General features: G+C 39.1%; 1 protein-coding gene and 1 long non-coding RNA gene across 3 annotated transcripts in view; one reads left to right on the top strand and one right to left on the bottom strand.

Annotated features, from left to right (window-relative positions):
- The window catches only part of LOC144035943 (uncharacterized), a 34,806-nt gene that overhangs the window by 5,915 nt on the left and 3,970 nt on the right, over positions 1-24,921 (bottom strand). The window contains exons 2-5 of one of the 2 annotated variants that reach the window (XR_013288539.1): positions 17,244-17,362; positions 10,042-10,152; positions 9,123-9,188; positions 4,532-4,852 (exon numbers count right to left, since the gene is read on the bottom strand). This is a non-coding gene — a long non-coding RNA (uncharacterized LOC144035943). The remainder of the gene's footprint in view (positions 1-4,531; positions 4,853-9,122; positions 9,189-10,041; positions 10,153-17,243; positions 17,363-24,921) is intronic. The other variant, XR_013288540.1, reaches the window with a different exon arrangement.
- hdac7a (histone deacetylase 7a) overlaps positions 14,151-24,921 on the top strand; it is a 55,443-nt gene continuing 44,672 nt past the window's right edge. Inside the window, exon 1 of the mRNA XM_077546048.1 lies at positions 14,151-14,315. The gene's annotated coding sequence lies outside the window, so the exon portion shown is untranslated. The remainder of the gene's footprint in view (positions 14,316-24,921) is intronic.

Below are 24,921 nucleotides of genomic sequence, written 5' to 3'. Positions count from 1 at the left end.
TCGCTGAGCCGTCCTCTCAACAAAATAGTCCCAGAGCCCCACAACAGTGTGACTGACACAGGAAAAAATAATATGTGAGTTTCTGTTCAAATAATTCCACACATTGCAGCCTGGTAGCACATTCTCTTCATGTTATTCTTGAATTTTATTGTCCCCAACAGATTACTTGGCTCTTTGTGTGTGCAGAATGGAGGATTTCCTTATGTGTGGACCATTTTGTGTGCGTGTTGTTGCAACTTTACTGCAAGTTTTTAACATTGACTGTGAGTTCTGATCAAAAGATATTAATTCTATATTGTGTAAGATATGCCAAGAGCGGTGCTTGTGAACTTACAGATTTTTATTTTTTTTGCAGGATTTAAATGAAATGTAATTGCTCATCCACTGCAGTAGGTGGCAGTAGTGTACTTATTGTCAGAGAATGTGCAAAGAGTATAAGCTCCTCTGCAGAAGTGTACTTACAACAATTTTATAAATAATTGATATTATTTATAGTCATGGCGGAGTGTTGGGGTTTCTTCTGCTCTGGGCCTTGTAACAAAAAATAATTGAGAAGCTTAGCTTAATGGCTTACTGGCATTGAGTGCAAACATTTAAAATGAAAATTTAACATATTTGCAACCATGCTCATTTGTATTGATTTCTAATTTAGGAAGTCCATTTTACACCAGCAGTGTCAAACATACACCCCAGGGACCAGAACCGGCCCATCAAGGGGTCCAATGTGGCCCACGAGGATGAAACACAAACTGTCGTTTTTTACTAAAATGAACTGCTGTTGCTAAATATGTCCACTGAACAGCGCACTGACGACCACTTAAATTGACATTCTGAAATGTAGCTGTTAACTTAGGATTCGATGCAAAAATTTTAAACCTGTTTTTGTTAAGAATTTCCAGATTCCTCTGCAATAAAATAATACAAGGGAATAATGTCAGAATGTGCTTGGAACTATTTGCACAACAATAACAACAACAAAAAAGAGCAAATCTTTTGACCTGTCATTATTTAAAGATTGTTAGGCCGTAGACATACTATTCCGGCCCACTTGAGATCCGATTTGGGAGAAAGTGTCCCCTGAATTAAAATGAGTTTGACACCCCTGTTTTACACTGGATAGAAAAGGTCTCGTTTGAATGTATGTGCACATTAAAAAAAATGTAAATGTAAAATTAAATCAACGTGATGTAAAATATTTGATGGCAAATGTAGGCCTTTCCTATGTGCATTCAAACAGTTTTTCTATTTAAATAAATATATAAATAAATCATCTTTATTGAAGAATAATCAGATAGAAGAAATTCCCCAAACAGTAATGAGTCAATACTGAGGTTTAAACAATGTATATTGGGAAGTTTTTGACACTTATGAATAATATGTCAAATTGCCTCAGGGACATTATTGCTTTTCCTTCTATATAAGAGTTGGGTTAATATTAGTGAGATAAGTGAGTAAATAATGCCAGCCACCAACCCCTCCTTCACTTTGTTCTGTTTGTCCGCCCACACATTCCACTTCTTGCGCTTTCATTCCGTCTCTCTAATCCCTGCAGCTGTTGCTCTTACTTGCACTGTGGCCTCCTTTCGGACAAAACCCATCTGTACATGTGTCTGCGTCTTTGTGGGAAAGTCACATGAGGAAAAGCTCTATTCTGTGCGAGGGGGGGCTAGAAAGGGTGAGTGGCTGAATGAGTGGAAGAGAGTATGGGAAATGAATTGGTGAATTCCTGTTGACTTGTCCCATTTTTGAGAATACTGCTGCAACACACAAACACACACACACACCTCTTCATGTTCTCTCAGGCCCATTGTTTTCCTCATTCACCTCCTTCCTCCATCTATCCATCCTCACATCCTAGCAAAATACACACTGCCGCTGCATTCAGATATCGCAAATCTATCTGCCACATCTGGCTCCCTCATGGGCAAGCGAGACGTTTGTCTGCAAAGAATAGCTCTATAATAAGTGTGATAAAAATGCTTTGGTTGTTAGAAGTTATTTATGTATTTATTATTATTATTTATGTATGTTTTGGATGAATGACTTAAAGTAACAATATATTGGCAATCATTTGGATGATACACTGCCTCCTGATAAAAACAACTGTGTCATGCGTGGTGACCCAAATTGCCTACTTAAGCACTCAGTCATATTGGCGGAGCAGCCAGGACGTCTCAAATTGTGTTAGCATATCATCTCAAAGATGATGGGCCTCATTCGCACTAATAAATGAATGTTTGTAATCCCCGCAAAAGTCAAGCGCACTACATACCCCAAATCACTGTCAGATTTACGCCACGTGCGTATCGGCCTATTTTATTTGCGCCGCTGTGTTTATGTTGATGAATCAGAATTGATCCTAAATGACAGCGTGTGCCTGCAGTGCCCTAATTTGCATAACCCACACCCATTTTTAAGATAATGCTTACATTTAACTGTACAAACAACAGTTTCATATTAAGCTGCCCGTGTCTGCCCAATCGTGGAAATGTCAGCCTACAAAAGCTTGACGTCTAACTTGAGAAAGCGCCGTACTGCAAGTTGTAGATATTTCTATTGTTGTTTGCTTGTCTTTGGTGCAAATATAAGTATTGTATGCTGCAATGCATGCTGGCTTGTAAAGAGTGGCCGATCTACAGGCCTTGTGACCATGTCCATGTGTCCTTGAGGAAAATATTGAACCCCCAGTTGCTCTGATGCTGCACCATCAGTAGGTGAATGTGAAGTCAGTGTGAAGTGCTTTGAGTGCCTTATAGCATTATACTATTATATTTTTCTCTCTGATGAAAAAAAATAAACACCCAAAGTTACTCAGTAGCCTACACTAAATACGTGTTCCCACTGAAGTAATTATTTGGAGGAATACTTTTTACTTGTACTTGAGTCCTACTGTATTATTCAATCTCGAGGTACTTTTACATGAGTACAGATCTCAGGATTTGTGTACGTTTGCTTTCAAAAATCACGGTTTAAGCACTATTTTGGTTTTAGTTCACTCTATTTTTCCTATACTCTTCATTCTCTTTTTTTTTTTTTTACCAAACCAGAAACCAAACCATTTGATTTAATTGTATGCTAGTCAGTGAATACTTCCAGTCTGCCGGGTGCCGTTTGGCACTCATGCTTGGTTTGTGTGTCAGTCAGAATAAAATTAATACAGGAAAAAAAAGACAATAAGCAGAGTCTCACTAAAGCTTTCAGAGTGGTGGAACTTTGGTCACGGAAGGGCACATCCAGTTTTGGGTCAGGTCCATTTAAATGTGGCCAAAGAATGCATTTTACTGGCAGATGTATGTGGTTTGCAGCCTGTTGGGTTCTTGAAATAACCACCCTGACAGAACTGAGCCAAGTACAGTGGAAGGTCTCAACTTTAGCATCTCTGAGATTGTACACGGCAAACTTAGTTCACACTGGTGGTCACACGTGTGCGTTGTGTATGCGGTGGACGGTGTAAATTTGGCCTACGGTATAGATTCTGACTCCACCGACCACTTGTGATAATGCTTGTTGATGGCATCAGCATATTTGCAGAAATGGCTTTACACATGTCTGACCACAGAGCTAGATAAGATGCCCGTATACATTTGAACCAGCTCTGAGCTGGTTCAAATATAATTCAGGTTAAACCGTCACACATGCATCTTTTTCTTTCCAGGCTGCTCAGGAACTATCAAGGAATTCATTTTCGAGTTCTCTAGTCATCTATGGCCTTGATAATCAAATGGACCACAACTGCAGGTTAACAAAATTATATTCTGCTGCATCACTTTGGTTTGAAAGACCTTGATAATTTGTAATACAAGGATTACAGTAGGTGGAAAAATGCTCACGTGCTGTTCCTCTTCCTTGGTTACGTTTATTAGCGGATTGACATTTCACGTTCTGGAGGTAGTCCAGATCATTGTGTTTTGGCAATCTTTTTCCACAATGTAATTGAGAGTTTGAAGGACAAATGTGTTAACCATTTTAAAAGCCTGTTTGGAAGGATAGTCACCACAACAGATGCACTTAATCTGTATTAAACATGGGGTTTTAGTGCACTTTTAGCTTCAGTCTATCTGGCTACCTCGTGGAAATCGCAAAGATTTGATGGCTAAATAATGAGAAAATTGCTAGCAGATTCAGAGGTTTACATCAGTCTCCACGTCTCTATTTACAGCCCCCACAGGTGCTGTCACTGTGACCACACAGCCATTACCAAAAAAAGAAAAAGAAAAAATGATGTGTCCTCCCAGATGGTTTTGACCTTGGTGACAATTAATTCGTATTACATGTACACTTGGTTCAAGGTCTTCATTTAGGAAGATCCTGCTGAAATGTGAGATCATCACCTTTCATGGTGACTCTTTGAGATTACACATACTTTTATCAATTGCTACATAGTAACTCTCATCCATAGTGACTTCATCAGGAAAAAAAATACATACTTAAATTTATATAGTAAAATTAGAGTATTGCACTCAAACGTAACTGTAAGTTACAGTCGTCCTGTGTTTTTTCTTTTTTAAGACAAAAAAAGGTTGTGCTTTACCTTGACTAGTCTCGGCGACGACTGCCGCTTTCCTTAGAAGCTGTCAAACTGACAGTTGTGACGTGCCTTATCAGCTGATGTTCCTGGAGCTGTCATGTGACGCTCCACGCCGACTACGCCCTCCGTCGCTCGATGATCTCCAGAGAAGTGGCTCTCATGTGTGGGACAGTTGAAAAGTTCCTTCGCCCTTGTTTAGTGTGTCCGGTCCTCGTTTCCTGATCTCTAATGCTTCTTTTATCCATCTTTTGTGTTTTTGTTCTTCTGTTCCAATGATGCATGCTTTGTCCCAGTCCATGATATGGTTTTCTCTTTTTCAGTGATCTGAAAGTCAAGTCAACTAGTCAAGGTATAGCACAACCTTTTTTTGTCTTAAAAAAGAAAAAACACAGGACGATATAGATTTGTAGACAAGATGATTTTTTTTTAGCCATGTTAGTTATCATTCCTTTTTTGAAAAAAATGCTGTAACATTATAATCATTTATTTATTTATTTTTTTAAATAACATCACCTTGTCGGGCCGAAACCTTGTATCTCCGAAATGCACACTTACCCTCAAAACAGCATGCTATCTCAACCATTAATATTGCATCATCAAAGAGACAAATCCATTTTCAAAACTTTAGATTGGTCATTAACTGTTGGTTGGAACTAGAACAGAAGGATTGTAATAACCTCAGACTTCGAGATCTACTCTTTATTACAACATCGATTAAGCGTCATAATTGTTTTAAAAACCCAATGATTTCCGCCACCGTGACTGCCTGGTGGAAGGCACTAGAATTGACAAAAGCCCAAGTGGAGCCCTGTGGACTTTCTCCTCTATGGCATAACCCCGACTTTCAACTTAACAACCAACCATTTCATTTAGCTGTGTGGGAGCAGAAAGGAATTACACATCTCCACCATCTCTTCTCAGATAATATGTTTATATCATATACATCCTTGCTCCAAAAATACAATATAAAAAACGGAAATTTTTTACATTATCTACAAGTTAAAAATATGATAAAGAAAAAAATTCCAACACTTCGGGGTACGCTCCAACCGCCTGTTTTAGCTAAAGATATTAACAAGCTTTCTCCGACAACAACAAAAAAACTTTCAAAAATATATAAGTTACTTTCATATACTGATAAAATGTCTTTACCCATCTCGAAATGGGAGACAGACTTGTCTATAGCACCGGAACCTGACTTTTGTATTCAAGTTTGTGAAAATGCATTTAAAATGACAAAACACACAAATTTACAACTTATCCAATATAAAATTATTCACAGAACATACATTACTCAATATATGATGAAGAAAATGGGACTCTCAGACTCCGACATTTGTCTCCAATGCTTACAAAACACTACAGACACTTATGTTCATGCTTTATGGTTATGTACTCCGGTTATGTATTTCTGGACTAAAGTCTTAGAAAAACTTTCCGCTATTTTGGACTGTAGGATACCTTTATCTCCAAACTTGTGTTTGCTAGGTGACCTAACAACAACTGACTTTCCACATAAACAATTTCAATCTACACTTGTAGCCCTTACTATCGCTAAAAAAACAATTCTTGTTAACTGGAAAAATAAACAAACTCTGAATATCGACCAATGGTCTAACCTTCTCATAAATCACATTTTAATGGAAAAAATATCTGCCTCAAATAAAAACCAAATATCAAAATTTATAGAAACATGGTCTACGTATATATAATTTTTTAACCTAATTCTGGTTACTTAATTCTGTCTATTAGCGAGAGCCACTACATCGTGATAACTTACATTGATGTTTCTGCATTTGGCAATTTATTATTGTATTATATTATTAGTATGGGATTTTTTTTAATGGGCTTTAGGTGAACTGATGAAATACACACACGCTCGCACGCACGCACGCACACACACACAAACACGCACATACACATACTCACCCACATACAAAAAAAAATATATATATATATATATATATATATGTCTGTATATGTATATATATATGTATATATATTTAAAAAAATATATATTAATTTTTTTAAATTTGTTTTTTAAAAAAAGAAAGAAAAGGAGAGCAATGATGATGTCAAATCGAATGAACAATACTGAGCTCTAACGAGAAAGAAAAAAAAAAAAGATTGGTCATTAATTTGTAAAAATAACACTCACCCAGATTTGTGGAAAAAAAACACAGAAATTGATCAATTTGTGATTTATGAGGTTTCGGTAGGACACCAGCGAAATTGTTTTAATTACAATAATAATAATAATGTGACAAGAAAAGTAATCACCTTAAAATTTAAAAATGAAAAACACATTTTGTTGGGATAAAAAGTCAGAATGTTAAAAGAATAACGATGTCTTTTTTTTTTTTTTTTTTACAAAATTAAGTCAAAAATAAAACTTTATCCTTGTACTGTATATTCTTTTACTGGATAAGACACGTTCAGTCACTAAAAAATAAAACCATATCATCACCCAAATTTTTTTTCCCTTGACTTTATTTATACAGGGATGTCACATTTAGGTCACGATACATCACAGCTAAACAAAGCTAACAAAGCTGCCTGTTCCCAAATATATATATATTTTTAATTATCATTATTATTTATTATTATTACAAATAGCACAACATAATGTCTTGCTAATTGTTTTGTGGACCCACAAGCTACATCTCATTGACCCCAATTTGAGAAACACTGGACTAAAGAATAAAGTCCTGTGTAAAGTGTAATAAAAACCCTCATATCTTTGTGTGCTACTTAGGAAGGAAAACAAAAGCGCTGTTTAACATTTGTTGTGGGTTTTGATTTAATGACGTTTGTGTTTCTTGTTTGAAAATAATGTCCACATGCCAGCACTGTGCTTCTTTGTTGAACCCACTAGTGAGTTACATGCTGTTCAGCTATGAAGTCGCGGCAGTTACGCAGCTATCAACGTCAAGCCTACACACGTACCCATAGGGTAAAAGGCCAAATCAGGGTGTTGCGTATCGAGCCAACGTGCCACTTGGTGAAAACATTGCTATAGTAAGTGTTGTTACAGCTACTTAGTAGCACTGAGGGGAACAAAAGGAGGCGAAGGGGAGGCATATTTGAATGAACAATGCACCTGAGACATACAGTCTATTGGAATAGAGGCCACTATTTGCGGGTGACAGCATGTTCTGACTATTGCATTCAATACATTTCAAAGAAGCAAAGTTGAGTCGTTTTAGTTCCGGCTTGCTTAATGAAGACTTCTTTCAGCAACAAGATGACAATGCAATGTGTGCTGGTAGGAAGTAAGGGAGCGCCGTGTAAGTAGGGAGTATTGCATGTCATCTTATAACGGTAACATTCCTTAAGTAGGTCAAGTAGGGAAGAGGTTCCCAGCCTCTTCTATAAACCTGCTGATGTAATGTCAACCCACAAAACAGCAGCAGCTGCTGGCATCAAGGGGTCTGGACCCCATAATGTCCCCGCCTTTCTCCTCTTCCTCCCCCCTCTTTGTATTCTTCTTTCCCACCCGTGTTCTTGCTTTCATTGTTATTCATCTTTACTTCAAGCCCTTGAATACATCAATTTCTCACAGCACAAAATGCATCCTAGTTCTGCACTTTCACGCAATAAACCTTAACGTTTGACCTTTCAATCCTGCCTTTCATTTGTCTTTGTTTACAGTAGCTCTTCACTTTGTTTACATTTGGGTTCCACTTCAGTGACCAACAGAGGAAGTTTCCACCCTTTCATGGGATTAATCATTGAGTCACCAGTGTACCTGGCAACATCAATTCCTGACAGATGAATTAGCACAGGGAGCAGCAGTATAAAAGAAAGTCTCATTCAAGAATTATTACCATTTAGCTTATTATATTGTACCTATCGGTAATTCAGTAGGTAATGCATATTAACTTAAATGAAACACATAGCAGCATTTCAGACCTGCGCCTTAAGTGGGGATAAAAGTGATCTGATATACTCCTTAATACCACCACTAAATCCCCAAAAAGCAATACAGTACAACAATGTGGAGAAAATGAGAGGGAGGGAGGGACAAGTTGCATATTTGGGATGAATACCATTACTGTATTACAAAAGCAGGAATCATATTTAATCCTTTATCGTCCCGAAAACCTCTCAACTCCATTATCATTTGGAGCAGTTCCATCACAAGACTATTTAGCTCAACCAATCAGAGGAGTGCACATTGCAAGACTAATTAACTCAATCAGTCAGGGGACAGAATAATGCTGATGTCACTCTCAACCAGCTAGCTGGCTTTTGTTTGGTTTAAAGAAAAAAATAATTGCTAATAGAGAGTACCGGTATATGTAATGAGCAGAAGTGTCAAATCCAGGTTCAGAAAGTCACAGTTTTGCTTTAACCGCAGATGTTCCTACTCATTCCCTATGAGCGCTGACGGTTGAGTAGAAGCACCGATGGATCTATTCGTATCACCCAGCACTCTGCCCATTGAAAAAATTGAACTGAATTGAAAAACGTACTTGACAAATATTTGTCGGTAGCAGTAACTGGTTGGATTCCATGCAGAGGATGAGTTAATAACAGCAAATAATAGCTTTCCAATGTTTGTATGGAAGAAGGCTGTGGACTACTTACTTACCTTACACAGTTAGAGACCCCAACGGAACTTTGAGCCGAACCATACTCAGAGTGGGCGTCCATCTACCTTTAGCGAACAGAGAGAAAGAAAGAGGAGTGGGTGATGGCAACAGTGAAGAAAGATGAACATAGCAGATTTAAATAATATAATAATTTTAGCAGTGTAGCTGTCATTAAAGTTTCATATCAATAATAAAATGATGAAGGGCATCATGTTCCACAAAACCATACAGAAAGCTCTAGAGCATGTTTTTAGATAGTTGTCCAGCAACAAAGACCGTTAGCAAACATTTTGCAGCACTAGACACTCCGCAAATACTGTACAGTAATTACATGGCACTGGCAGGAATGCTACAGTAGTAAAAGAAACAGCAAAATACTATACTTAAAACATTTTAGTGCTGTTAAGGTTAGGTCATGTTACAGAACAGAATAATCCTTTCTTAGTCTCTCAACATACATTTGTACAATTAATATGGAACAGGTAAGAAAGGGTGATTCTAGTGTTTACAGCATAAAATGAGACATTGTGGGGGAATTCAATTTCCCATTCCTGTCTGAGTGAGTAACATCACGTCACGTTTTCAGCACGATGATAACCCACGTGTGCATACCATGCCACATAAACAATATTAGCGGAAGGAGAGAGATTTATGTTTTCAAGCCGCAAATACAGTCACTATTTTTTTCTAGTTTGTGTCAGCTAAAGATGTAATCATGTCATCTCCTTTCACTTCTTTATGGAGGACATCGGCATCTCAAATCGAGACATCCATTTGTGCCTGCTGCACTGGAGTCGTTGACTGTCCTTTCCCAGTCAGGAACCAGTGCAGTACACTGGGCGGACCTTAAATGGAACATGGAGTGGCAGGAAAGTTCTTCCAGGCTTCGTGCTTTCATTTCTAACACCAGCATCTCACCTTCAGGCATGTGTCTTCCCAGGTCCGCCTGGGTCAAGCTCAAGCGCCTTCGTACTGGAATTGGGCTTTTCCGCTCAACCATGCACAGATGGGAATGGCTCCCACTGCAACCTGTGAGTGTGGTGCAGAGAAGCAATCTGCAGATCATGTGATAGCATCTTGCCCCATGTACCGTCATCCAGATGGGGTTCATGGTCTGACAGCTATTGATGAGAATCTGGTCAATTGGCTAAATAATAAATGCTCAACAATATACAGTAAGTCTTGGTCCACATCTGAAAATCCACTCCAAACGAAGAAGAAGAAGATCAGGAGATTCCAAATTTCAATCGTTATATTTATATACAATGTATTAATTATAAATGTTAAACTTTGCCATTACAATATTAAGAATTAAATATGTCGGATAAAAAACAAAAGCAATGTTATTCATTTATTTAAAAAAAAATTATCAAGACTATCTTTGTTTTATTTTATATTTATATATATAAACACACACACAAGCAGCCCATTTGTGTTGAGTGAAATCCAGAAATACCTTTTTAAATATAAATGAATTATGTTAATTCAACAAAAGTTGTCTTTATGTTTTCTTAAGTGGGAAAAATTCATCTGAATGTAATTTTTAAAGTAACCGCATTCCATTCCATTCCTGCATTTTTTTTTAATACCAGATCATCAGATTTAATGAGAAAGTCTTTTCCATGGGCCTACAAGACAGTCGTTTCTAAAGTTTTTTTTGTTTAGTTTTCACACATTTTCCGTTTTTAATTGGAATTTAGTTAGTTAATTTGAATTTCTGCTAGGGTGTATCTGTCCTACTGTTTACTGTTTTGCTATTTGCTCAAAAGGACTACTGTGAAAAAGATCATCAAAACAGCACTAGAAGGCTTTTGCGTCATACTGTATTTTTTTATACTACTGTGGTGTCTTGAGATATGGGTTAATTTATTCTTGTAAGTTGTGACTAAAAACACTTCTCAAATCATCTTTCCCCATTGATGGAAATGTCAATACCATTATTCCATTCCAGCTTCCTCCACCTCTACCAAAAATAAATCTTTCACAAAAACACAAACAGTACAATACAGTAATGACTTTTTAGTTAAATATATATATATATTTTTAATCAACAGCTTTTGCTATACTCCTCCTTCAGATCAGACTGTGCTGCTTATTATGGAGTGCGTGTCTTGAACACTGCTTATGAAAAGTTCAAAATATGATTTATGAAAAAATAAATCCACCATCTATATGTCTGACAATTGTATGAAGGTTCATTATTGTTCCGAGCGAATCGTTAAGACCTGATGTTTAGGTCTCCATGTTTTCCTGCCAGCAGGCCTGATTAGTGAGTCTGAGCAGATGAGGTTGGTAACCAAAACAGAGGAGGAGACGTGGAAACATACAACAAATCATCCACGCACACTAATCATTGTGTACAAGCATGACATCTTTCCATGTGTCAGTGAGAGACAGTAAGTGTGAGCGGGAGTTCAGTCAAAGTCAACCACTAAAAAAAAAGAAAAAAAAGTGTGATGGTTTAAATGTGTGTCTGTGAGCGCAAGTTCTTTTAATAGCTGGAAGTTAACTAGTTGAAAAGACACATCTGGATTGCGTGTGTGTATGCCTTCATTGTTATATTTTGCCACAATGAGACTCAGATGTGCTAAACACATCTGATAAACAAACTTTATTACACAGAACCATTGGGAAAGTGCGCAAGGCTAGCATCTTGCTGGAAATGAAAGCGAGGGGGCTTTATGGTAATATTGTAGCCTGGGCATCCAAATGAGAATCTGCTGTCTTGCACTGTGAGACACACCCAGTATGACATATTGCTATCGCCTGTGTTCTCATGGGACGTGCCAGAAGCAAGCAGGCCTGCAAACTATTTTAAAGTTGTCATGACAGAGTTTGATTTAATTTTCATCACACAAAACTAATGCGGCTCTGCATTTTGCACCTCCACCCCACATTCTGACTTTCATACTCATACGTAATTGTCTTTGCATAATTTGGATGTCTCCACCAAGAACAGTAAAACGTGGGGTGGGGGGCTTATTAAGAGCTGAGAAGGGTGGTCATAATAAATCATTATAGCAATTTTTGGTATTTAGGAATTGCGTTAACCATTTGGAATTTCAATCGAATGTTCATGTCAGTGTGGTTATGTTGTGTAGATGCAACCTTGCAGTCGAAATCCAAACTCAACTTGTTTGTTGCATGGAGCAGTTGTCATAGAAATACACCACAAATGACTCTTGATCTGCATTTGATTCGCGTTAGCAGAAAAATATACCTTTTGGATCATGGTAAGTGGGGGGAACAAGCAAGTCCATAGTATTATTTGTTCATTGATAACAAAACTAAGTAATTTGCAGGTTACAGATGTATAAATGGAAAGATGAGTATGTCACTAAACGTTCTAGGTTTGAATCTCAGCTCAGATGTTTCTGTGGAGTCTCACCATACGTTCCCCATTACAAAAAAAACATGTATCTTCAACACACTGATGACTCTAAATTGTCCATACAGTGTAGGTATGAATATAAGTGTGAATGGTTTTGTCCATCTGCACTTTGTATTTGAAGCCACATTGTATCCCGCCTCGTCTTATATATGGTTATCGGTAGAACAGAACAAGAGGTGCCCAGTCAGTTCACACACACACACACACACACACACACACACACACACACACACACACACACACACACACACACACACGCACACACACACACATGCACACAAACACAACAAGGTTGACCCAGAGGGAAGGAAATTGAATTAGCTGGGAGTAATGCACCTCCTTGTGTGTGTGTAATCAGGGCAGGCCTACAATACTGGGCCATTGTGAGGTGGATCGTAGGGAGCCAGCGACCGCTCGGGGAAGCTGCCCCTATCACTAGATATGATTAATGCTGGGGAGAATGTGTGTGTGTGTGTGGGGGGGGGGGGGGGGGGTTAAGACTTGCGTGGGAGTCGTGGCTGACGGGTTGTGCTGGGAATGTGTGCACAAGTGAATATGACAGGAATTTCTTATAGGTCTTAAAAGGTCAGGAGCCTTTAACTGTTGTACTTTATTGACACAAGTATCAGAAATGTTAATGGGATCAAATCAAGAGTTGGTCCCAGCTTTGAAAGTCAAAATAGCTTTGACTTTCACTGTGCATTCATCAACAACAACATTTACAATGTCAGAAGTCATGCTCGAACAGAAAAAAACACAATATTTATTATTTAGTATTTTTTGCATAGTGGCATTGTTTTTACTCAAAATTTGTTTGGATGTGCATCAAATATTCCACAAAATGTATATATATATGAACATCTGTTAATGTACTAGTGTTCTAATCTAAGTTCTAATGTGCTAGAGGAAAGAAACAAAAATATTCAGATTTTGCATCCTCCTCAGAATGTCGGGTTGAGTATGTGGTCTAATTTTTTGAGCACCACATCTTTTTCTGTGCATTTCAAGACATGTCAGGGTGCCCCTGTTCAACAAAAAACATTCTGTCTCCAGTATTTTTTTTTTCTTCAATTGGCTGCTCACTCATCAACTTTTCTCTTCACAGAAGGATTTAAAAAGGACATAACTGGGGACTGTGTGACAACCAGGATATATTTCCCTTCTACTTAGCGTCACTTCAGAATTACGTTTTGCAATGGTGTCATGAGCCTGAGCTATGATAGCCCATAAAATTAAAATTGTGGGCCGCAGAATATCATACAACAAATGGCCCTTGGGCCATGAGCTTGAGACCCCCTGTTCAACACAGTGTTTCCTTCTATTGTGCTTTTTTTCTCTCTCCTGCTCTTTTGTCCTACCTTAACACACATGCCAGTCAGACACACATGGTCTCGACTTGACTCAACTCCTCCCTTTTAGGACTTGAGAGAATCACAAGAAGTCCATGATATGACACAGCATCTGTCTGTGTGTATGTGTGTGTGAGAGAGAAAGAGAGAGAGAGTCCACAAGTCCACTCTGAGGGGTTAATCTCATTCTCTTTTTCTCTCACTCTCCCTCATTTTCTCCCTCCCCCCCCCTCCCTCCCTCCTATTGCCTTTTGTTGCAGCCCCTCACTTTCTCAACATTTGGCCGGGGAGAACTGATGCTGTGCATGTATGTGCATATTATGTGCTATACATATGTGTGCGTATGCAATCAGTTGGGTGTCCCTTCTCACCACTGTGGAGCTCCCTGGACTGAACTGTACCAGAATATGGACTGAGGGGACCTTCCTGATGAATGACCACACCACACACTGGTAAGGCATCCGGACAGTGATTCATGTTGAGTGTGTTTAGGGTGTAGACGACTTGATTGCAACAGATAATTTAGTGCAAAATACTTGTTGTCTTCCACTTGGCAGCGCTCAACTGACATCTTTGTTTGGTGAAAGGTGTCTGTGCTCACACTTGGCATCTTTTGCCCGTCTTCTGCCCCCCATTCTGGTATTGCCTCTCTGACCCAGCAAGCCACCCCACCCCACACTCTCTCCCTCTCTCTCTCTCTCTCTCTCTCCGGTCAAAGTTACTCAAGTTACCGTCTTCCTCCTGTTGTTTTGAGCCCTGCGGTTTATCCACAGCGCTGTGAGGGCGCTCCCACGCTCTTTAAAAGAGAAAGAAAGGAAGGAAAAACAGTGACTATTTGAGAGCCTCAAAAGTAGTGGGAGAAGAATGCTTGCTTTCATACCGGGTCGCCACATGCTCACATGTATTACTGCATGCCTGGTTTGTCACTTTTTTGTTTGTTGTGCACATTGCCCCCCCCCCCCCCTTCTTCTTCTAAGAGGTATTAGGGAGGCTGAGGTGGTGAGAAAATTGGAAACAGAGCCACCCACAGTGGAAGTGAGTCAGCTCGATATTTAGTGGTGTGTTTACTTTGGAAATGGCAGAAATTAGACGAGCAATGTGGGGGGAGGGGAGAAGGGGTCAAAGGGGTCCTGAAAAATGTCAGAAGTGAAGAGAAAACAATGAATTTGAACTCATATTTGTTAATACTAAGCAAAATGCTTTGTGTTATTTGTTAGAAATGTTGTTTACAGTTTTTGTTGTTTAGAAAGTGGGAAATATGTGGGGAAATGACGAGAAGCAAGAGTCTGTTTATAAAGGGAGGGAGCGGATTGTGTCCATCTGGGATGATCCTAGCTCAAAACTTCCCCACCCTGGGCCCAAAAATATGTCCCCCCTCTCCTTCTCTCTCTCCCTCTGCCAAAACCATCGTCTCTTCATCAGGTGCAACTAGACAGGATTGCAACCTGCAAGCAAACATTCCCATCCCCCAAAATATCACTTCCTGAATCTCTCAGGCTGGCACCTGTTGTCTGTTAGCCAGCATGCAACATAAAGAAGTTTTACAGACATCAGCAAACTGACTCCATCTCTAGATCACTTCAGCCCCTTTTACACTGCCACAACCTACTAGGCTTCCCACTGATCTACTTGATGTTGGTTAAACAAATTATTAATTTTTTTTATTCTAGTCTTCCATTAGTCCAAAATATCAGATTAAGCAATTGCCAAAAGTAATTGTTAGCTGCAGCCCTAGTAGAAACCATCAATAATATAAAAACAACAACACAATATAATAGCACACAAACATACCACATAATGTCTGTACATATCTGCAGTTAAGAATTGTTATTTATTCAAAAAATTGATTAAAAAAATAAAGAAAAATATAAAATACTTTATAGACACTGATTAATAAAAGTACAGTATTTATCGCTACAGATGTGTCTTGGTAGTTGAACTTGGCTTGCTCCTCTGACCAGCCAAGGATGGAAAAATAATGACGTTATTGTGGTCTAGCGATCTAACGTAAGGTCAGCAGGTACTTTAGAAGGTACATAAATGTTAGGTATTTAGGCAATTCAACCATGCAACAGTCACCCATGAAATGAGTGGGCTGCAGTGTGATGTTTATCAAGCAGCATGAACCAGAAGCTCTGTGCGCAATCGCAAACCTCTGCAGCGACGGCCAACATGGTAGACAATTATATGTTAAAAAAATTCAGTGTCTGACCATGTTGGCGTCACTGCCTTGCAAGCTAATCAGCAATGCTGATAAAGACTGCTGTTTCTTAATTCGTTTGTTTGTAACAGAACCTGATTAAAAAAAAAATTCTTACATTCTTTTTTTTATTTTTATGTTTTACCATTTGAGTCACAATGGAACTGTCTCCCCCTGCCCCACTATGCAAATGTTATTGACCCATCCCTAATGTCTCCTTCAGCAACAAAGGAATGGTCAAACTTTTGTTAGAAGTTCAACTGTGACAGAAGTCTGCGCTCCAATGAGTGCTACTTTCATTTTCACATTGTCCCCTTATTACAATTTCCATCCTTAGATTATCATTTGGCATTTTATCATGCATTTGTGGGGAGTCACGTGATCTCATTATTTGGCTAATTTTCCTTTATCTAGGCTTCTTGACTATCCTCCCGCTCTTCTTCCTCCCTCCCTGCCTTCCTCCCTATGTGTTGGCTCTGCAACCAGTGATAAGAGGACAGTGATGGTAGAACTTCCTCTAGTCACAGGAAGCAGGAAGTGTAGATTTCGGCTGCAGCCTATCTGAGAAAACTCTGTGCTGGGTCTACTGGGATCATTATCACTTGCCCATATGTGAGCGCACACACACACACACACACACACACACACACACACACTGGGATACAGATGGGAATGTGTGTGTTCAGGGGGTGCTTGTGTCACCTGTCTGCATACAAGAACGCCACTATATTACTTACTTTGCTAAGCTGCCGGATGGTTAAGCCACCTGGGAACCAGCGAACCCCGTGTCACTTTGACCTCGGGGTTAGCTAGTAGGTCAGAGGATGATTGGCTAATTATTTCCCTAATCATGGCTAACGTTTGGTTATCTCCTGCTATGACCACGCAGGTAGGGGTTGGCGCTGTTGAGCTTAAAAAAACACAAACAACCATTCATCACTTAATGAATTCCAGTAACACCCCAGGGTGTGTGTGTGGGTGGGGGGGGGGGTGACAAGATGACGATGTGGGAGAGACAAATGGGGTCTGGGACTTTTGTGTGCTTTTTGTTCTTTCGAATGTTTTAGATAAAGGGTGAGAAAGTATTTGAGCAAAGAGGCAAGGTTATTGTAGTAAACGAGAACTAATGAAATAATAGAAAAGACAAAATAGAATGATGAATGCAGTGTTAATAACTCACCTGTTTTCTGACTTTGGTCATGTGACATTCACAAGCTGAGCCGTGAATGGTGGTTACCTGAGCACTGAGCAACTGTGATGACATTTTCAGTCGACAGAAAGTTGCAAAATGGCCGTCACCTGTGACAGATAAAAAAAAAAAAAAACTGTGCATTTTGCTGCTTTATTTATATTCCACAAATGCAATAACAATGAGAACAAGTGTGACTGCATAGTAGTGAGTGCTCTTGTTAAGTGTTATTTTTGTAGTCTTTATATTTACATACAGTTGTGTGGGGAAAAAAATAAAAAAAGATTAATTGTTAGTGTGATTTTTTTTAATTACGCTGTTTATTTGCGACAGCTTTTGGCCAGCTAAAAGCTATTACGTTTACATGGCGATGTACTGTACAAGATGGATGTCTAGCAGTACAGTGTGTGCATTTAGGACATAGGGTTAGGGTTAAACCCTAACCCTAACTGAAAATAATAGTGTAACAATGCACTTATTTCATTTGCTCCCCAAAACATATAAAAACGTTCTATTTTTCAATATTGTGGCCATGGTCCAAAAAACGTATATTTTTTATGGTTTTTATGTTTTTTTTATGCTAGAGCATACACAAGGCTTTGATGCAGCCTCTGACATGAAGAGGTCACTTAAAGCAATGGTAGCTCAAAAAACGGCCAGCAGGTGGCAGCAGAGTATAAGAGATCAACCAGGGCCATGTTGCAACAAGCTCTTTTTCCCAGTGTTTTAAACAGATTTGTGAATAATGATGAAACTTAGCTATATTCTAATGCTAATTGCTACAACACGGAAACAGATAGAAATATACTTTTTCCTGATGAAAGAATAGAATCTAATCTTTCTTTTGGTAGGATACATGTTTTTATAGCAATAGAACACAATATTCGGTGGGCCTTGCAAAATCAGTCAAAATCCAGTAAAAGAGCCAGGAGCAAAGGGGGTTGCTTCAGTGAAAATTGCTGGGAGTGAATGAGTAAAAAAAAAAGAAAAAAGAAATGCTATTCCACCATGTATATTCTTGAAAAGGGGAAAAAAAGACAGATGGAAGTGGCAAATGTGAGAGGTTAGGGCATATTATTTTCTTCTTTTTCTTTTCACACCAACAGAACTACAACAAATGATATTTTTACGTTTTTGCTTTACTTTTTTGCTCCCCCTCCCCGACTATTAGACCGTAGATGTATTGAGAATGGATAGAGTCTCATCACTTACTGTATATACTGTAACTTAATGAAAATGTACTTATGAATTATCAGCATCTTAAAGTGCATGAATATGAGGTGAGTGCGGCTCACAACTTCATTTTCTTATCTATAAAACTAGCTTGTGTTCATTGTGAGCTGGAAATGATAAAAATAGTACAAAGGACACAAGCACAGGGAAATGTTGGACAAAGGCAAAGCGGAAAAACACACTGGCCAGTAAAATAAACGAAACTAATGGAATGGACGCCACCACAAAGGCTATTGCTGAATCGCAAGAAAATGAAGAGCTTAGTGGCGATTAGGAATCGTTGAAGATGTGAGCATAAACTATGAGCGGGTCACGGGTCAAGAGGGGTGAGGAGGTCAGAGTGGGCCCAGCAGCTCTACTTGGAACAGGATATCCTGCGAGGAAAACCCATCTGTCTCCCTCTTACGCACTCTCGTTCTGCCTCTTAATGTCGCACAGAGGGCACGGCACAGGGGCGAGGTGTAACCTTTCACTGCCAACACCAGAGAAAACACAAGCTGAGAAACTCCGCTTTCATCAATCATCAGTGACAGAAACCGATAGACGTGATGTGCGCCTGATGTCACTTTATGCGGCGGGCTGAGGTGTCCGTGCCGTACTTTTATCATGCGGCTTGCTGCAGCAAATCACTTTAGCAGCCAAGATACATTTCCTCGCTGAGACAACAAAGTAACCGTATCTTATCTTGGGCAGGCAGACAGTGTAGCATCCATCCCACTTGTGATGGAAAAATACAATCACCCGGTCGTGCGTTACAAACTACACAACAAAAAGTGTTCATTACATTGCATGAAAATTCATTCACATAATCCTTTTTGTCTCAGAGAATTCAATAATTAATAGGCTAGAATATACTTTTATTTCTTTACATTACATCACATTAGTGATTCATCTGTGACATTAATTAATGTGCATTAAAAAACAAAAAACTGCAAGCTTGTCTCTGTAGGGGCCCACCATCAGCTCCTGGTTAGTCATTCAAAAAGTCAAGTGGGCGTGGCTGACGTAAACGTAACGTTTTCTATAACCACATTCTTTTCACTGGTGTATGAGAATGGAAGGATTGGGCCCTGTGAATTCTGCCTAGCAACAAGTGGCCAGTGCTGTGTCATGGAAAACAAATCTGAACAATTTCGTCCATAATGTACATTTCTGTCTGCTAGATGCTGTAGCAACATTTTTGTACAGTTGTGAAGTTTTAGAATGCACGGCATATTCGTTGTTCGTACAATTAAAACTAAAAAATATATAATGAAGATTAGACGGTAAGACAGACCCCTGTTTTTCTCCCAGTAAGGAACTGAATTAAATTAAGCAAAATATATGTAACTTTGATAAGAGTCCCTCATTTGTTTTCCCATCATAAGTAAGTCATGAAAAGAAAAGAAAACAATTGATAAATTGTTTGTTCATTTTCTTCATAGTCAATCAAGGAATTTATTTTAAATACTATACTGAGTTACATAAGAACAAGACTATTTACCAGCAACATTTTCTGTGTAAAAAACAGAAAAACTGTGGTAATACATTCCATAAACATGGAGAACATGCATGCTTTGTAAATGATGTGTTTTATATTTCCCCGTGGTTGCTATATTATGCCGCAATTGCTCATTAAGTTTGTTTATATCATTTAATAAACCGAGATTTTATTTCCTTTTTAACTTTACCTGTGCATGTTCTGTGAACCGTACGTTTTACTACTATAATTATTTTTGCAATGAGTCGGACCAAAAAATTCTTACGAGAGCAGCCCTTATTTCCATCATGACTCAATTTCATCATCTTTATATTCTACGTAAGTAGGTGACAGTTGCCGTATGGGAACGTTCTCGACTGTTTTTCCCCTAGCTGATTGTTTACAGCAATGCAGAGAGAGCGATGAACTGGCGTTGAAAGTTGGCTAATGAGTGTGGAGAGCTATATTTGGCCTTCGTGGGTTTTTCCTACACACACACACACAGGCATACACAGACTTTTTTAGGCTTGCGCATTTGCATTCTGAGACTTTGAACTTCTTTTGTGTGTGTGTGTGTGTGTGTGTGTGTGTGTGTGTGTGTGTGAGAGGTTGATATCCTTGGGATAGTCTTGTGGTTGCTATGGTTTGTGAACAGCTTGCCGCAACTCCAAACATCCTGAGGTTGTTGTGGATCGTTCGCCCGTCATTATGCACTTTGTGTATGCTGTCGCCGGGGTTTACCTCACTTACTCTCAGATTAAAGTGTTCCCTCTAAAAGAGGTTGTAATTCATTCGGTCAATATCACCCTCCTATACCTCCTATGTGTCTCCTGCTTTCTCTTCGGTGGAATTTGCATGTTCTGTCTCAGTCTGGCTTGTGTTCGGGTGCCCCCTCCCACACACTAAAGTTAATGTAAATTTTTGCCAGTTGGAATGAATAGATGTTTGTCCATGTCTTTGTGTACAAAGGTTAGTGAAGATTTGAAACGCTTTGTCTACCGTGGAAACTGTCTGGAACACAATCTGCTCCAGGATGATTTTCCTATTTGGATTTCTTTTCCAAATTCAAATTTCTTCTGTTAACATTATTGAGATTGGTCTTTCTTTTGAAATTCTGTGTTGGTAAGAAGCCTCAAAGAAAGAAAGAAAGAAAGAAAGAAAGACACAATTCTAGTTTTTTAGAACCGATTATTCTATCGATTATTCAATCGATTAATTAGATTAATTTTAATTTTGCATTAAAGTGTATTACTAAAGCGTTTTCCCCTGATTACTGTTTATTAACCGGTGATATTCGTATTCATATAGTGCAGGGACCACCAACTTTGGCCCTTGAGGACCGGAGTCCTGCAGGTTTTAGATGTTTCCGCCTACCAACGCACTTGATACTAAAGATCAGGATCGTTATCAGGCATGCTGATGAGCTGATTATATGAATCAGGTGTGCTAGTGGGCGGAAACATCTAAAACCTACAGGACTCCAGACCTTGAGGACCGGAATTGGTGAACCCTGGTATAGTGATTCAAAATAAGGGGGGATTGATGTTGTACTGTTTCCGGTTCGATCATTGTTTTGCAAAGTAAAAACCAAATTTGCAAATGTCTTATTTTGATTAAACACAGAAGATAATCAGTCTTCTTTCATGAAAGGACTACGGAAATCAGTTCACAATTACTGTTGATATGCTGAAATCTACGACTGCTTATTAGGGCCACGTTTAAATATCAATATTTTTAGAGGGAGAGGGCAATATTCTGAGAAAAAAAAATCATAAATTTGCGAGTTTATAAAGTGTCAAAAAAAAGCTCTTTGAAGTATTGGGTACGGCCAGCGACAAAGACGCCCATTAACTTGTTCAAATATATACGTATTTACATACTTGTACACTCATGTTTCCAGAATTATTATTTACACATTCATACATTTTGGAATTTTTTAAGTAGCTAAATTGATGCGTCAAATCTGCTGCTCTCCATCATTCACTTGCATTTAGTGTCACATTGTACACAAATGATTGTGTGACATCACACCCAGAGAACTTTATCATTAAGTTCTCTGATGACACAGCTATCGTCAGCTTGCTGCAGGCCGGCGGTAGCCCACTGGACTATTTCTCAGAAATAGAGAAATTTGTCCAGTGGTGTGACCGGAATCATCTTGTGCTCAATGTGGGGAAGACAGAGGAGGTGATATTTGATCCAAAAACTGTTGGTGACCACAGGCCAGTCGTCATTAAAAACAACCACATCAGCCAGGTGGGTTCATACAGGTATCTGGGGGTCCACATCGACAACACACTCGGCTGGAGGGTACACGTTGGAAGTCTCTGCTCCAAACTCCAACAGCGTCTCTATTTCCTACGCAGACTGAGGGTCTATGGAGTGGATCAGAGGTTCATGCTGTTGTTCTACCGGGCTGCATTGGAAAGTATCATCAGATACGGCATTGCGGCCTGGTACGGCAACCTGACTGCGCAGTCAAGGTCACAGATTGCCGGTCTGGTGTGGACTGCCATGAAGATCGTGGGGGTCAGGAATCATCCTTCCCTACAGATGCTTTATGAGCGGTCCGTCACCGGACTGGCACAGAAAATTGTTAATGACCCGACTCACATTCTGCATCATGAGTTCCAGCTACTGCCTTCCGGCAGGAGATTCAGGGCCCCCAGAACCAGGCTGAACCGCTACAAGAACTCATTCCAGCCGACATCCATCAAACTGCTTAACAACCGACATTAACTCAGTGCAATAAGATATATGGTGCAACGTTGTGTACATACTCATGTGTGTGTTTATATATATATATAGGAGTGTGTATGTGTGTATATGGGTGTGTGCAATGTACTTCTCTACACATATATACTTTTGTGAAGACTTCTGGGAAGTCTTCTACTTATTGCTGCACTTCTTATTTATTTAATTTTAATTTTATCTCTTTCTATTCTGTTGTTTTCTCTTTATTGTAAACTGCAGCTGGACGGAGTCCAGGAAAAAGTTCCCCACGGGGAAAATAAAAGTATTTCGTATCGTATCGTATCGTATCGTATCGTTAGTCATCTGATAGGGGTTCAGGAAGTGATGTCGCTTTAGCACTCGTGTACGACGAGTAAAGTTTAAATTAAGAATGAATCTGTTTCCATCCTGCCTTTTCATTTTCATAAACAGTGTCCCATTTACCACCAACGAATCCTCACATTATTAGACTACAGCAATGCAAACTTATTTCTCGTAAGTTCCTGAGGGTTTTTTTCTCTCTCGCAAATTTGCAACTTTATAAAGTTTTTTCTCTGAATATTGCCCCCACCCTTTAAGAAAATAAATAAATTAGACGTGGCCCTAATACGCTGTCATAAAAATCTGAGGATTTGGGCAATTTTAAATAAGAAAATGCCTGCAAACGAATACTCGATTATTAAAATAGTTTTTTTTTTTTTCTCAGGAAAATTATTAAAATAGTTGTCGATTAATTTTATAATGGATTAATTCGGTCGGTTAATTTTGACAGCTAATAATACATGCACATGATTTCCTTAATATCTGTTGAAAGTTTTATGAATAGCACAAATATGGATGACATCTTTGTGCTCATTCATCTGCGTATCATGTGCATTCATGTGACATCCTGCTGTCTGTTCAGTTATTTTTCTCAAAGTAGTGTATCTCATGACCATCAAATGAGGAGCGTGAGAAAGGAACAGAGTTTTCCTAAAAGGAGGGCATGCTGAGGGGTGATGGAGTTCTTGCTGGGTATTACAGGTGTGATGTTTCCAGTGCGCCAAAGAATAAGTGTGGAGAGGGTGGCTCAAGTTGTTCTGACCACATCCGCGTACTCCCTTGTCGCACCACAAAAAGAATCCCAGATTTTCAGACATCTGATAGCCTTGTTATTTCTTATCTTCTCTATTAAAAACATATTCTTTCTGCACTTCCTTCTTCACATCTCGTTTCCATCCTCCTCCTCTTTGTTTCTTTCATATCAACTTGCCCGGTCCAGTCTCTCTCCCCCTCCATTCGGTCCTCTACTTTTCTTCTCATGCAGCATTCTTTGCATTCCTGTTGGCTTCTTAAGGGGAAGGACCCCGCTGGCAGACCAAGGCCAAACATTATTATAGTGCTCTCAACCTCCCTCTGTTTTTTTCCCCTTTCTTTATTTCTTTCTTCCACCTTCTACCCCTACACTCATCATTACATGTCAATGCTTTGACGGTCTCTTTCTCCTCTTTACAATCTTGCCCTTGCCCTTCCTACGCAGCAGGCATTCTAATTTTATTTCACGGATAGAGACATCAAACTGTGTATAAAAGGCAAACTTTGTTTCTAAAATCTGCAAATGAGGGTCACCCACGTACTTCCCCTGCTACATGAAATTGGATATTAAGCTCATTATCCAAGGTTATCAGCATTTGGTTTATTTTTTTTATAAAATGCTCCTGCAAGGGAGCCACAAGGCATTGGGCCTCTCATCTAATCTCATTTGACAAGTGTACATCTTTGTAATTTTCCCACAGTTGTTTAAAGACTTACTTATTCGATCAAGTGGCTTGTTAGAATAGGTGGGAGGTGAATATTTAGCAAATAGTTGACCACATCCTGCCCCCAGACTGGCTAATAGAACGACTGGCGCTCTTTATCGGGGTCACTTATAATTCTAATTAAATGCATCTATATGGGTTACTCAAGAAAGAACAAACTTATTCTGTGACTTCAGGCAGATTCTCCCAAGTGGACTATTTATTTATGTGTTTGCCAATAGTATGTGGATATTTTTTTTTAAATAAGGTGCCTCATCTGTAAAGGAAATTAATACAATTGATGTTTGTGGAAAATATTAACTTACTTGCCGTGTGCATGTGTGTACTCCTGTGTGTGTGTGTCTATCCCTCTGTCCCTGTGGGCGGTTGCTTGCTGCACTACTTTTCTCTCACCATGTGGTTTTGTTATTTTCAGCTTGAAACCGGATGTGATTCAGACTTCATG

This window comes from Vanacampus margaritifer, chromosome 1 (assembly GCF_051991255.1).
Source record: "Vanacampus margaritifer isolate UIUO_Vmar chromosome 1, RoL_Vmar_1.0, whole genome shotgun sequence".
In the NCBI taxonomy this organism is placed as follows: Eukaryota; Metazoa; Chordata; class Actinopteri; order Syngnathiformes; family Syngnathidae; genus Vanacampus; species Vanacampus margaritifer.
This window is presented reverse-complemented; position numbering and strand designations above follow the sequence as displayed.